The sequence below is a fragment of the Gymnogyps californianus genome, chromosome Z (assembly GCF_018139145.2).
Source record: "Gymnogyps californianus isolate 813 chromosome Z, ASM1813914v2, whole genome shotgun sequence".
NCBI classification, from domain to species: domain Eukaryota; kingdom Metazoa; phylum Chordata; class Aves; order Accipitriformes; family Cathartidae; genus Gymnogyps; species Gymnogyps californianus.
The window spans coordinates 30,296,000-30,310,333 of record NC_059500.1 but is presented as its reverse complement, the minus strand read 5'-3'; positions in this window follow the sequence as shown (position 1 = coordinate 30,310,333).

Here is a 14,334-nt window from a genome sequence, read left to right as displayed (position 1 = left end):
ACCAAAACAGGCTCTTCCTAGCTGCCTACTCTAATGGCGAAATACATCTTGGTATTGTCTGCCCTCAGACCATTCCCTCTACAAACATGACAAATAATATTCAGTTTCTAGAGGCTTGATCTGCCATTGCAGCACAGCCACAATGTGGCCATGGCTTTATTTGTCTCCTCAGGTATCCCAGCTCATTCGTATCCCAGCATATTTATTTCTCACACTTTGGGAAGAAAGCACCTGCATATACATTCTTGCAGAGTATTTGACCCTGAATACCTGTTCTGATGCCAAGATCAAACACAGTACCTGAAACTTGCCTGCAGCATCCAAGCTGAGCTACCAACCCAGGACTTCCAAACACCCGAGCAGCTACTCTGTTCCCAGCTGCTGCCGTGCACGCTGCACTTCCCTGCTGCAAGAGATGCTAATCTGGCCCACCTCTGCTGAAGAGAGACCTACCTGTTGTGGTAGAGATGTTGGAGATCCCCGAGACTGCTCTGCTTCACTCTTTGGGCTGTGGTCAGCAGGACAGTTTTGTGTCAATTGCCCTCCAGCTGCCTTTAAATAATGAATCTGCAAAGTCACTAATTGGTTATTTTTGCTCGTGTGCCTGAATAAAACGCTTAATCTTGGATAATCCATTATGTAAAAACCAACTGTAATCCTCACACTGGTGGGTCTGACTGCTATACTAGTACAAACACAGCTTTTACATAATGGAAAAAGCTGCCCAGAAAGCTAATAAGTCTGCGGATGTGATTGTGCCACACCTTTGTCTCATTGAAGTCTTTCTGCTTCTAACACGTGTTAGGAGAATAAGCACAGAGCATTAACCAGAGAAACTCATGGACTGTACATACTCATCTACATAGGCACGTGTTCATATTTGACAGCTTGCATGGGGTAGATACATAATTAGCTCTTCCAATGTCTGCATCATCAAACTAAGCTGATCCTTGCAAGAGTTAGAAGGATGTTATGCATTATCTACTGGGGGGAAAAAAAAGTGCAAAAATAAAGATTTTGCCTTCATGTTCACGTCAAAATCTGGAGTCCCCTGTTCACGTCAAAATCTTGGAGTCCCCAGTTCTCCTGTGCAATGAAACATCTTTATACACATTCTTCCCAGCTCATCTTGTCAACGTTTCCAGTTACATAAATACTATAGCTCTCTCCTTCCAAGATGTTCTTCCTAGAAGACTTCCATGGGGATGCAATAAAGCACAAAAAGATGAGAAGGCAGAAGTGGCTAGGAAAACATTTTTGGTGGCAAACCGTGCCTGCCATTCTTACAATTTCCCCAAGTGCCCAAAGAATTTCCCTAACTGCAAAGGTTGCCCAGGTACTCTTTCCACCCAGGCTCATCTGGGAGATTTAAGACATCAGACACTCATCTAGGAGTTGCCAGCACTACCACTTACTTCTCCCACTGGGCTACTGGGTGCTGGGAAGCCTTGGACATACCCACTAGGGATGACACTATAGTTCCTACAGAGTAAGTCCAGGGAGTCCTGAACCTCCTGATACTGATCCAACAATCTGGACATTCAGAGTAAGGCTAAAGCCTTCTGGATGTGTTGGACTTGCTGCAGAGATCACTTACAGCTGCTTGCCCAGGAATTCCTGAACAGAAGCATGCAACCTCACCCCACAGCTGGTGTGAACTGTGTTGCTTTCCAGGCAGCTTGTTTAGGGTTGCCCGTTATCTGGGAGAGACAGTCCTTGCTTGCTGCCAGAGGAAGCTTTGATTTGGGCTCTGTGCAGCTTCCACTTACACTTTAGAGGGAGGCAATGATACTTTGCATGCACATGTCTGGCAGAGGGACTGAGCATACCCTGTTCACACCATCTGCATGGCTTCAAAGGCAACCTGGGCAAGTTGACAGGGGAGTGACTTGCTGTTAACTGGGACAGGAAGGTGAGAGCATTCATGTCAGGCTGGAGGTGACCAGGACCAAGTGCCACATCATGCCCCCTCCACCTGATGGAGGGGCTGGGTTCAGCCTCCATGCCCTCCCCAGCCGTGGTGGGGCCACACCATCACACCCCGTGCTCTTGGCTCTTTATAAGTGGCTTTCTTTGGGGCAGGTGGAGCACTTCGGGGCTGGCCAGTGCTATGCTCAATGGCGTCTTCTTCTCACTGGGCATTTTAGCTGAGTTTATCCAGGAACACCAAGACCTGGAGGTGTGGGGAGATGGCACACACCCAGCTGCTGCAGCGAGGTACGGGCTACTTCGTGTCCTGGGCAAGGTGGATCTACCTTGTCCTGCCTGCACCCCTTGGCCTGATTTTCTAGAAAGATGCCAAACAGTCATTTGCCAACCTAGTCCTTCAGCTACAGCTGTCTCCTCACCATATGTACCATGCTCCAGGGATGAGCAGGGTCCCTGAAAGGATTGCACAGGGCTAGTGGCCTCCAGCACCAAGTGTGAAGATAACCAGCTCTGTTAATTCAGGCACAGCTCGTTACCTATGGCCTTGCGCACACACTGTGCTGCCTACCTTCAGCTCCTCTGGCACACGCTCCTTGTACTTGTGTCTTCTCCACGAGCAGCATTTACTTCATTTAGAAGTGAAATGAAAATCAACAGAAAGCCCATTTAATTTCTTTAAATGCTTGGCCACTTAAATAATGACATAAAAAGTAACTGCTTAAACTGCTTTTTGAGGGCTAGATGCCCACTAGATTTTCAAAGGACTTTCCCCTGACGCTGAATCCAAGTGCAGAAGTGTGCTCTTCCACCCTGACACAGGGATTTGAGAGAGAACAAACTGCAGTATTGTCTGTAAATTAGAAGGGCTTTGAAATACTTATCATTTCATCTGTTTCCAACAAAACAGATTAGTTTATGTCCATGTGAGACATAGGTGACACTCGAAGCCATGCTTAGGTGACCACTTAATCCCCTGGGGATTAGAGACATGCTAATAATAGCTAATCACAGCACAAGATTTTGGTTGGTGACCATAACATCTGTCACTGCATTATTTGCTGTTTCGAGCAAGAAGAAAACAAAATCAAACTAACCTTCATTTTCACAGTATTATGGTAGTTTGTGCTGGGCATAGAAAAGAAAAAGGAGGCATCAAAGCACTGAAGCATATTCCTGGGCCTGTTAAATTTGATGTAACATGAAACGGATCTTATAAAAACAAAGGCGCACTGCAGGGTCTGGTAGTCAAAGAAGATATCCAAGGGCCTGTTCCAGACCTGCTCATCAAAACTGGCTGTTTTTTAACAGAAGAAGTGGCCTGACCAAATAAAACATGTAGTCAGCGTACTGGACTCAGCGCAAGAGTAACTGGTAGTTTCAATGGCCTGCAGTAAAACAGGTATGCAAACGAGATGATTAATCTTATCTTCTGCCCTATCCTATGAAATACAGCAGCAGCAGTTTTGGATTTCCTACCCCTAGCAGCCCCCCTCCTTCTGCTTTATTATCGGAATAAGCATTGGGTAAACTGCTCTGGGAATTACTGCAATTGCACTGCCGGCTCAGATTTAGCAACATATGCTAGCTCAGCAGCCGATGGCACAGTATGAGATCTCTAAATAGCCTCCTGCATCAGGCATTAAGTTCCCTGCTGTCCATCAGGCAATCAAGTTGTGGGCTTGTTTACCAGGGTGCTGGAGAACAACTACATGTAGATGTGTTTTGAGTCGCCCTTGACAGCTATTGTAGTGGTTATTGCACTGTAAGCCGGGAGGATTTCCTGCTCTAGCTTTAGATCTAATTCGTGCTGCTGAGGATGCAGGGCTTCCTTCTGGGGTGTCACACACATGTGCCTGCATTGCTGGAGGACCCGCGTCCCAGTCCCAGGTCTGCCAAGGACTGAGAGGACAGCGATAGTCTGCTCTACTCCCTCACCAGGGCGAGAGGCAGGAGAAATAAGGCTTTCCCATGGTGGCGCACCACATGAAGGCCGTTGGCTAAGAGGTTCTCAATTTCTGTGACTTCTGCTCAGAAATGCTGACCTTTCCCAATGAAGAGAGTGATGCAATACAGATGAAGAGGAAATCCTTTGAAGTTTGTTCCTCTGTGGTTCAAGGGTAAGGTTCTTGGGTGTGTTACATCATTAGATAAAAAAGCATCATAAATAACTGCCTTATGACTTTCAAGGCGCCATTCAAATACCTCACAGCTTTAAATGACATAAACTGAAAGGCAGCTTTCGCTTCTGAAGTATGATAGTGTCATTCTTGGTAAACATATTGACTGACAATTGGTAGAACAGGGGCTCACATGCTCCCGTGCACACAACACATCTCAGACGCAGCCAGACACACGTCCCCCCAGTTCTCAAGCGAAAACAGGAGGCTGCTCAAAGCACGGAGGAGTCGAGGAGCCTCAGCTTCTCTGTCGTGATGGGTAGCCAGGCCGGGAGGAACGGTTTTCTCAGGGCCATTGTCAAGGGCTTGGCAGCAAAACTAAGTTACAGCCTCTCTCCCAAACCCTTCAGCATCTTGCTGCCTTGGCAGCACAGAGGGAATGCAGAGCTGCCTAAAATATCTCCTGAAGTGGGATTTTAACATACAGGGATCTGCCAGCCAAAGAGGCAGATCAGTTTTTGTGCCATCTCCAGGTTTCTGCACAACTGTATGGACGATGGTTGCAGCTTGATCAATGAGCTGCTGGATTTCACTCTCCAGGTCATAACAGTTTCCCTAATGGCCTGTTGCTACTCTGTACCAAAAGACCATCCAGGCCTGAGGCAATCTGATGAAAAAGAGACCTTTTTTTGACCATCAAATAAAGAGGTGGACATTTTGGTTGTTGTTTTCTCGTATTTACTACTAGGCATACTGTTGACATATCTATGTACATATCTAGTATTTACTACTACTGAACTGGTCCATTTGCAGACATTGGCAGTTTATTCACTTTACTTACAACACTTGTTTAAAGATACAATATTTGTCTTTTCATGCCAACCCGCCAGCTCCTGGAGGGCAGAGATCAGCCCTTTCAGCACAGGAAACCTGGAGAGCCTGCCTTTTCAAAGTGGGCAAGGAGGGTGGCATCTGCAAACATGAGGGGAGTTCAGCTGTCTGGGGCTAAGGTCTTTGCACTTGAAAACAGCTGTGGGGTATCTCCATGGCTTGATCCTGTTCTTCTTCCACGGGAAGGCAGGAGGAAGGGATTTGTTCCCTTGACGCAGCCAGTACCTCCTGTCACATTTTGCAGTGAGGTAACAGACCAGAATTTATTTAATCCCTGTTGTTATTCCCAGGATGCCTTCCAAAAACAAGAGGCGCAGAGGGTATGTGAATATCCCTGAAGGTGCAAATCATGCGTGTAGTATTCTAAGTCTGGTTCCTTTTCTGTTCATGCAACAGAAGCAGCTTAACACCAAAAATTTAGGAATAAATCTATAGGCTCTAACTTGTTGCAAAGCAAAATGTAACAGCAGAACATATGTCCTCCATTACATATTGCAGACAGTAAGTGCTGCCTCCAGATTATTGCTCCAGATTACTCCAATGGGATATTTACAGCTCCTTACATGGCATGAATCTCAAGGTGCTTTACAAAAGTGATACTGCTGGCACAGAGCTTGAGTAGTTCTGGATAAGCCAGGATGTCCATGCCAGCCCTGATGATGGACTTCAAAGCTAAAACCAGAAGCACAAATTACCAAAGCCAGGGGAATCTGTATGTGCATGCAGCCAAAGGCCATTAGCCAGGCACCTGGCCTTAGTAAGCATTAGAGGACACAGCTTCCATCTGCAACAGAAGGCGGAAACAGACTAAGGAGCACCTTAGGAGTTTAGGTCAGAGGACCTCTCTGCACTCCACGGAGAGGGCAGTTGTGAACGTGAGGCTGATTAGTGTGTCACAGAGCTAGGGAATAGGCCAAAGGCTTTCACATAAAACTGCATTTCAGCCTTCTATCTCTGCTTCCTCTGTGGGAGAAAAGGATGGACTTCATTATATTGCTCTGGAGAAGGGAAAAGAACTGTGAGGTTTTTTCTAAGCTATCAAAAATGATCAGATTATTATTATTATTTTTTTCACTGAGGATTTTGTTTGTTTATTTTATGCTTTAAACAGCTGATTTCCTTTGAAGCTGCAAGACCTGAGATGATAGAGTAAATCTTCCATGGATAGGAAACTTCACCATTTTCACCATGGCATGCTTCTCATCAGCTGAGGGCACTTACATAGCAGAGCGATTTATTTTACAGAAGGGCCCAGAGGTTCCAGTTGACTCTCAGGGTCCCAAAGTGTTACCACTTCTGTAAACTTGCAACTGGAATACACTTGACCCAAAGACCAAGCTTACATCCACTTCAGACTGAGCAAGAAGCTGGAAACACTGAAAATTGCAGTGTTGCCTCAAAGAGATAGTTACTAATGCCCATAAAAATACCATCACTGCAGCAATCTCTGCTGCAGGAAATGAACATTAAGCATCCCTCTGCTCACAAGGAGAGAAGGAAGAGGAGACATGCTGCAGTGTGCCCAAACACCGTCAAAACCTCTGCAGGACTTAGTGCAGTTCTGTGCCTGCAGCCCCACCACAGGGACCTGTGGCCACTCCTGTTATGACCAGTAAAACACCTCTATGACCAACCCTGTTGCTGATCTCTGGAATATGAGTACTTGCTGCTTCTTTGCTGCAGCCTTGTACCTGCCAATGTTGCACCCCTCTTTACACTGTTCTTCTCTGTGCACTGAGACTACACGGTCTCTCCCAGCTTATTCTCATGATTTCTTGGCTTGACCTCTTCTTACCCATGGTGGCTACGCTCGATACCACACATCTGGTTCCCCAGTTGTTCATAGTAGTCTGTCCTTTTTGTTAAAGCCACTTTCTGTAATTGCATCCCTTTGCCCAGTACTGTCACCTCGTCCTGGCAAGGCCTATCCCCGAGCCACCTCCATCTTTATTATCTCAGTGTGCCATCAGCCTTTTTCTAAACTCACTTGAACATGTATTTCTCTGAGCATCTTCCCAGCCTGGTTTGGTTGTCCTGGAGTAGTTGTGTTGAGAAACATTCAGTATTACCTGTTGCTATCTGAGTAGCCAAAAGAAAACTCTGAAATATTCCCTGTAGGACCCTTTCAGCCTTGATTTCCCCCTACCCAACAGCCCACCTGGCTTGCAGAAATGCTTCTGTCCCCTGGATCTTCCCTGATGAGAGGCCCAAGGACTTTCCTCAATAACCAGTTCCAGAAGCATGGATGGGCATTTTCTGTTGCCTTTTGCCCCATGGTCCTCCTGGCTCATCACCACTCTTTTTAATCACTGTACTCTCCATGCTCTCCATATTCCTTCCCAGTTTTCAGTCCTTGGCTTTTTCCACAGCTTCTTATGGACTCAATAGCCCTTTTCTTCTTCCTCATTACTTTATCATCTCTTCTGCTCTTTCTTTACTTTTGAACTCAGAGTCAGTTTCTCTGCTCCACTCCTTTTCTGCTAAACAATCGTATTCTCTGCCTTTTTTTTTTTTCCCCATTGTGACCATGTTTCCCACAAATCACTTCACTCATCTGGGATGCTGCCCTCTTGTTCTGCAGACATTTGCAAACCTTTTCTTAGAGCATCTTCTCTCCTCTTCATCATTTCCCCCTGACACTGCATGAGCAAACCTGCTTCTGGGTAGATCTGAGCACTTAGATTGTGTTATTAATGTTCCTTGTTAAAGTTTCATGTGTCCTACCATTGTGTTTTCCTTAATTCCACGCCCAGAGTATTTGGGGAAGATGGTTGCAGAAGGAGTGCACATGGTAGAGTTTGGGAAGAGTTTAATGATCTTTTTTGTTCTTCAGATTCACAGGACATTTGACCAACTAAGTAATCTTCTTATTCAAGGTTCAGTGATTTGTGCTAAGAGCTTTGGATACAATCTGTCAATTGAAAGGTAATAAACTCATGTAGTCTTATTGCAGAAATTGCCATTGCTACTGTATTGTAACAATTTTTTTAACTAAGCCATCTCTCCATAAAATTAAGAGGAAGAGAATCTGTGCATGTTTACAACGTCTACAAGGAGGATAAAGACAAGACGGCACACCACCAGGTCTGGTGGACTTACTCAAGGCTCAGGTACACTTCCAGTCCTCTGGCATGGCAAAGATACTTTTTCTCGTAGATGTTTCTCAAAAAACAACAGCCAGACTTGCCAAATCCCAAACTGACTTACGTGCTAGAGTGCAAGGGAAGGGCTGCCACTTTCGGAAACCCAGGACTTGTCCTGGAGCACTGGGCAGTGCAGGTCCGGCCTCTTACACACTACCATTCCCTCGAGTGAAGTACCTCCAGTATAGCAGGTGCTCTTATACCTCCTCTAAACAATACGCAATTATTTAAAAAACAAACAAATAAACAAACCCCCCTGGCATTTATTTTAAAAGTTTGCAAGATTCTGCATTTAGGGAGAGGGTTTTTTTTTCAGAAATAAAATAAAACAATTAACTGAGAGCTAGCCTCACATTAACCTGAAGAGTTATTTTTTGTGTCTTATCAATTTATGGAGCTTGAAAGCATTTTGGCAAGCTAACTCAGCATGCCTATTGATTGTTGCTTACTCAGAACACACTACTATCTAAAGTAAAATTTTATATTTATATGTGTGTCCATAGCACCACCCCCTTTCTGCAACAGCCATTCAGATTCAAATCTCTGACTGTTTCCTGCAATTCACTAATGCAATACTTAAATCAGTATGCTAGGTTTAAAGTAATTCTACAACAGAATTAATAAGAGGAGGACTGATGTTCCCTGCTCATGAGAAGATGGAGCCAACATTCTGGCCAAAATGGAAGCAAAATTTTCTGAGCGGTGTCCAGGTACTAATTTTGACTCTAAAACACATTGCTCACCCTTTGCAATTGAACTGCCAGCAGCACACTTTCTCCTGTTCACAGTAGTGCATGGGATTTATACTTCATTATAAACATTTAATGATCCTGCTACAATTCAGATATCACCTATCCAGTCAGCAAGAAAATAGATCTCTAGCATAACCAGCTACTGCTCAAGCTGCATTTTCTGCAGACCTAGGATTGTCACTAAGCTGTGCTCCTGTGCTCCACTGCTGTATTTCTGTGTAACAGCCAGATTACATTAAGGAAAGTATGCAGCTCAGGCTGCGCTCATGCACACGCCCCAGCTGACACACGTCCCCGTTGCTGCCATCCTGCACCTCTGTCGGGCTCCTGCCAGCCAAGGGCAGGACTCGGCGCTTACCCAGGCTGGGCTGTAGGAGGTTCCCAGTACCTGTTTCTCCAGCCCCTGAGGTCCCTCTGAAGGGCAGCCCTGCCCTCTGCTCCCCCCAATTTGGTACCATCCCCAGACTTGCCTGAGTGCCCTCCGCCCCTCGTCCAGCTCCAACCGCCTTGCCCACGGGTGCCCGCAGGGAGGCTGCAGCAGTTTCCCACCCGCTGGCGGCTCCACTAGCTGGGGCTGCACATGGGGATGGGGCTCCGGCAGTGCCTGGCGTGGGGGGCGAGAGCCCAGGTGGCAGGGTCATGCTGTGGTGCCATCTAAAGGTCCCCGGCCAGCTGTGGAGGTGAAGGAAAGGCCAGAGGAGGATGCTGAGCAAGAGCCCTGAGATTTTGCACGCTAGCCCTCCGTGCGGCAAGAGACAATCTATGCGTGGCTGGAGGAATGGGCTGGACTTTGGGGGCAGAAGAAGACCCTGGCCCAGGAGGGGTGAGTGACACGGCTCTGATCCTCGCTGGGCTCCCATGACTCCAGGCAGGAAAGCTTATTCTTGGATACAAGCAGGTGGCATGAGAATATTACTTGGTAAATCAGATAAGCTGCAATCTCGTTATGCCAACAGATGAGTGAGCCAGAAAGGTTTGAGTGTAGCTGTCAATACAGCATCCTGTAAGGATAATGTCTAATCAAATTAGTCACTTGCAGCTCCCCTCCCCACAGCCTCTTGGTTAGGAGGAAAACATTGTTCCCATGAAGGAGGGGCAAAAGCATCTTCAGACCTAACATCCCCAATGCTTGCCATCACCCTTTCTGCTTTGCAGGCAGTATCTGCACTGTCTGCTTTGGACACAGTCCCATAAATGGCTCTAACAGTACTGCTTCTCTTGGGCAGTATGTTTTGCACCACATCAGCTGGATGATTTTACTTCACAATTGGAATTTTTAGCAGTGTCCATCCTAGGACTGGGGAGATACTGTGATATGAGTTGTTGGGAGGGAAGGAATTTTATTCCCAGAGACTCCAGCTCATTTTCCCAGCCACCAGCCAAGCCTTCAGGGCAGCTTAAGCATTTGAGGTTTCCATTTGAAACACCGTTTAAAGGACATCCACCAACACCCAACAAGGCAGAGGTCTTATGCCAACTCTGCAATTCAGTTTTAAAGCTATTAAAAACAAATGTGTGCAACCACACGTGCTCAGATAGTGTTATGCTGTGTGACACCCTAGTGCAAGTTTCCTAAAATAGTAGCCTCATCCTCCTCCAAAATCCTCCATTCTCTGCCTAAGTCCAATCAAACAGCATTATCCTGTTGCAAGCTTAGACTGTATCCACCTCAGTTATCACTGGTATGCCAGCCATGGCTTTCATAGTTGCCACCTAAGTTTTCCTGAAGGCCTAGGGAACAACTGCAGCCTTTGCACCACACTTTAAATTCTGGGTATGTCAGCCCACCACCCTTCTCCAAGGGGTTTGCTCTGGCACTGCTGGCTCCCTTTTCTCAGTTGATTTAGATTTCCACCCGCCATTCCCACGTGGTTTCAATTGCACTGCAGTTATACAGCCCTGGCTTGGCTTAACCAATATTGCCTCAGTTTCTCCACTTCTGCAGCTATAAACTTCAGTACTTTAGGACCTTTATTCTTTCCCCTTATTAAGGGGAAATCTTCTTGTTAAGTTTCAAATCCTGCATGCAGAGGAAGGAACTGAGCTTGGATCTTTCATACTTTGACCCTGGAGTGTCACTGTTGGACACTGCTTGTTTTTCTTACAAATGTTTCAAAATAAAAACATTTATCTTGAACTGAACACAACATTTCATACCAAACAAAGTGCGAATATCTGGGAGGTTTGGATCCAAAAGAGTGCCAATTTTGATTCAATATGAATAGTTCACTCATTTGCAGTTTTTCACTTCCCAAATCACAACCCAAAACCATGTACAATGATTTGCATACGCCTTAATACAGTCACCAAACCTGTTTATGCCAGCTTATACATAAAGAGTGAAGCCATACAGCCTGGAAAACACCATATGTTACTAAGCCCAAGGGACCTTCTGTTCAGACACAGGGCATCCTGAGTACATCCTCCCACTGTATAGCTCTGTGCTGTGATATCCATTCCATACACAGCCTGATTCCTGGACATTGAAATAATTCAGAGAAGTGGCTATGAGCTCCCAGGAGACCTCCTCTTCTTCCATAGATCTGACCTGGCACAAGGTAAGTAAGTCCACTAGATCAGAAAAACTGCCAGGCCACAGCATGCTAGACCGTAAGAGGAGCTACACTTCACTTTAGACCTTCTTCAAAGTCCAGGTGATAGGAAACTTCATTCTTTTGGGATACCAGAATCCAAAATGCTTTAGTCTCCTGGCAAGTTTTTTAATTGGTTTTATTTTACCCAGTCCTTTTTCCTCCCCATCATTGTGGGATGAAATAAGGCTTGTACTTTACAGTACACTGGAAGGGCCCAGGTTGATACTGGGGTGGAGGCCTTGGAAGGCAGAAGGATGCCTCCAGCTTTCACTGTGCATTGATCGTCAATAAAATTACTCCCATCTGGCAGGTTTACACTGCTGCAAATGAAGTTTTTCCTGGTGTCCAAGCAATGGTTTCCTCACGTATAACTGGCCTGAGAGGCTGTGGACTGTGGGAGGCTGGACCCACAGAAAAATGTGTAGCCCTCCAGCTATAAGAAGTTGTTTGTCCATACCACTTCCAGCAGGCTGGTGTCATTACATGTGCATCACTTCTGACAAGAGGTGTTCACTGGGAAAAAGGATGGTGTCTCTGTTTCCAGGGGTAGCTGAGATAAGGTGAGAGCCCTCTCTTCCCACTGTTGTGGAAGCCCTTTCAGTGCAGATCTGAAATCTCCTGTCCTACATGACTATGGAGAACAGACTGTTCCCTTTTTCTTAGCAGTAGCCTTTTATAAAATCAGGGACTGTTTTGTTTAGAAAAGAGCTCAAAAGAGACATGACAAACCTCAGTCTGTCCTCAGAGGTCACTTTTTCCCACTGTCTTCCAGGTGACACATCTATTTAGTACAACTTGGCATAATCTGTTATACAATAGAAGGTTCATCCTAATGGGTGTACATCTCCTTCTGCCTGGTAGTGTTGACACATGTTCAGCCTGTGATAAGCCCAGATAGTGACTCAGCCCTATGAATTCACCAGGTGACTGTTCTCCACATAAGTAGGGCTTTCCACGCACCCTTGGTGAGTTCTAGTCCTCTTCTCCTGTCCACACCTGTCTGCAATTTAGTTTTAAGATGGTGCTCAAACACATTTACAGACACCTGACCGGGGCTCATACACTGGCTTAATATGCATTTTTCCACCCATCAGTGGAAATACTGAGATGCTCTACATCTAAGACAGCCTCCGCAGAGAATCCTACTCAAGAAGTTCTTACATTTCATTAGTGAGCTGCTAACAACAACTCTTCATCTTCCAAATAGATTTGCCACCACCTTTTAACTATTTCATCTAAGCCCTCACCTTAAAAGACAGAATATCTTGTGTGTCATTTCCTCATGAGTCAAGACCTGTGACAGTCGTCACTTTCCTTCTGTCCACAGACTTCTTACTCTGGCATAGAGGAAATTATGCCAGTATGACAAGTTTGCTCTCGACAAAACCGCACTGGCTGTTACTTATATCCTCTACTTATTTACAGAAACATATTTGTTCCTGTATTTTCTTAGAAGCTAGATTTAAAGCAGTCTGTTGTGGTATTCTCCAGTTCTTCCTTTTTCCTGTTTTGCTGAAAGAATCATTACATCTATCTTTTCCTAGCATTTCAGAACCTCAGAAGATCCTCCATTAATTGTCAGAAAAAGGCAGTAACAGCTCAGAGGTTACTTCACACAACCCTCTAAGCACTCCAGTCCTTCAATACTTTCCTTGATATTCCTACTCTTCCCAATATGATAACAGAAAATGCTCATTGCCCTTCATGTTCCTAATTTAATCTCATTTTGGATCTTGACCTTTCTGACTTTCCATTTTCACTCATTCTTGGTATTTTTATACTCATCGTCAATAATTTCGCCATGCTTACACACTTTCTGTCTGTTTTTCTCTTGCTTAAGATTAACAAAAGCACATAATTTACAAAATGGCCTGTTTTTTCTAGTTTCAAACTCTCATTTCATGGTCTCACTCACCTGAATTGTCTCCCACCTTCAAGTTCTCAGCTAGTTCTTTCCCTTGCCTCCATTCAAAACCAAAGAAAATTTCTTCTTGCTCTTTCTGCCACCCTTTGTACCCAGAAAACTGCTGCAACATGCAAGACCTTGCTGAAAAGCCTGCAACCTGAAGTGTTGCCATCCCTACGGATGTCAGGCAATTAAAATTCCTCACTGCCACCAAGTCCTGTGCTTGGGACAGTTCTGCTTGTTGCTCACAAAAAGGCTTCATCTACCCCCATTCTGGAGACCTGGAGCAGACCCCACCATGCTAGTGCTGAGCAGCTCCATTAGAACACGGATGTTGGAGGCAGTCTATGCACCCCTGGCACACATCACCTCCTCCAAGTCTTCTTGAGCAATAATTCTATTTTAATATCTTGACTATGAGAATTACCAGAGCAAGTCTCTGCCACACTAGCATAAAGGCATCTAAGACATTCAACCACTTGACCCAACAACTTTCCTACTGCATCTCCAGTGATCCAGTGAACTGAAGACGCGAACAGGAGAAAATGGAATTATAAATAATAAATTTGTAGATCTTTGCCTCGGTTTCCAGTTTTACCTGCAATCTTCTGAAAGGATTTCTTTCTTAACTCCCTTCCCCTACACTCCCATGCCTTTGTGTGAGGGTGTTCACCTCCTGTTTCAGGGGTGGACACGGATGGATCAGCAGCTATCTATCTGTTCTGTCATCCCTGCTGATGGGACCCAAGGCCCTCCCCACCTGTCCCCCTCCTGAGCTCCAGACCCACTTGCATAAGCATTTCTAACACTGCCACCACAGCTCCTTCTCTTGTCACCCTCCTCCCAGGCACCCGCATTCACATTTGGACTGGTTAGCACCACTCCTGGCAGTAGTGCCAATGCTCACAGGGACAGGCAGCCTGGACATTTACTCCTTGAGCAGGTGAGCCTTGGTTATCTACCAGCAATGATGTGGTGCATGGGACTTACCCTGTTCCCCAC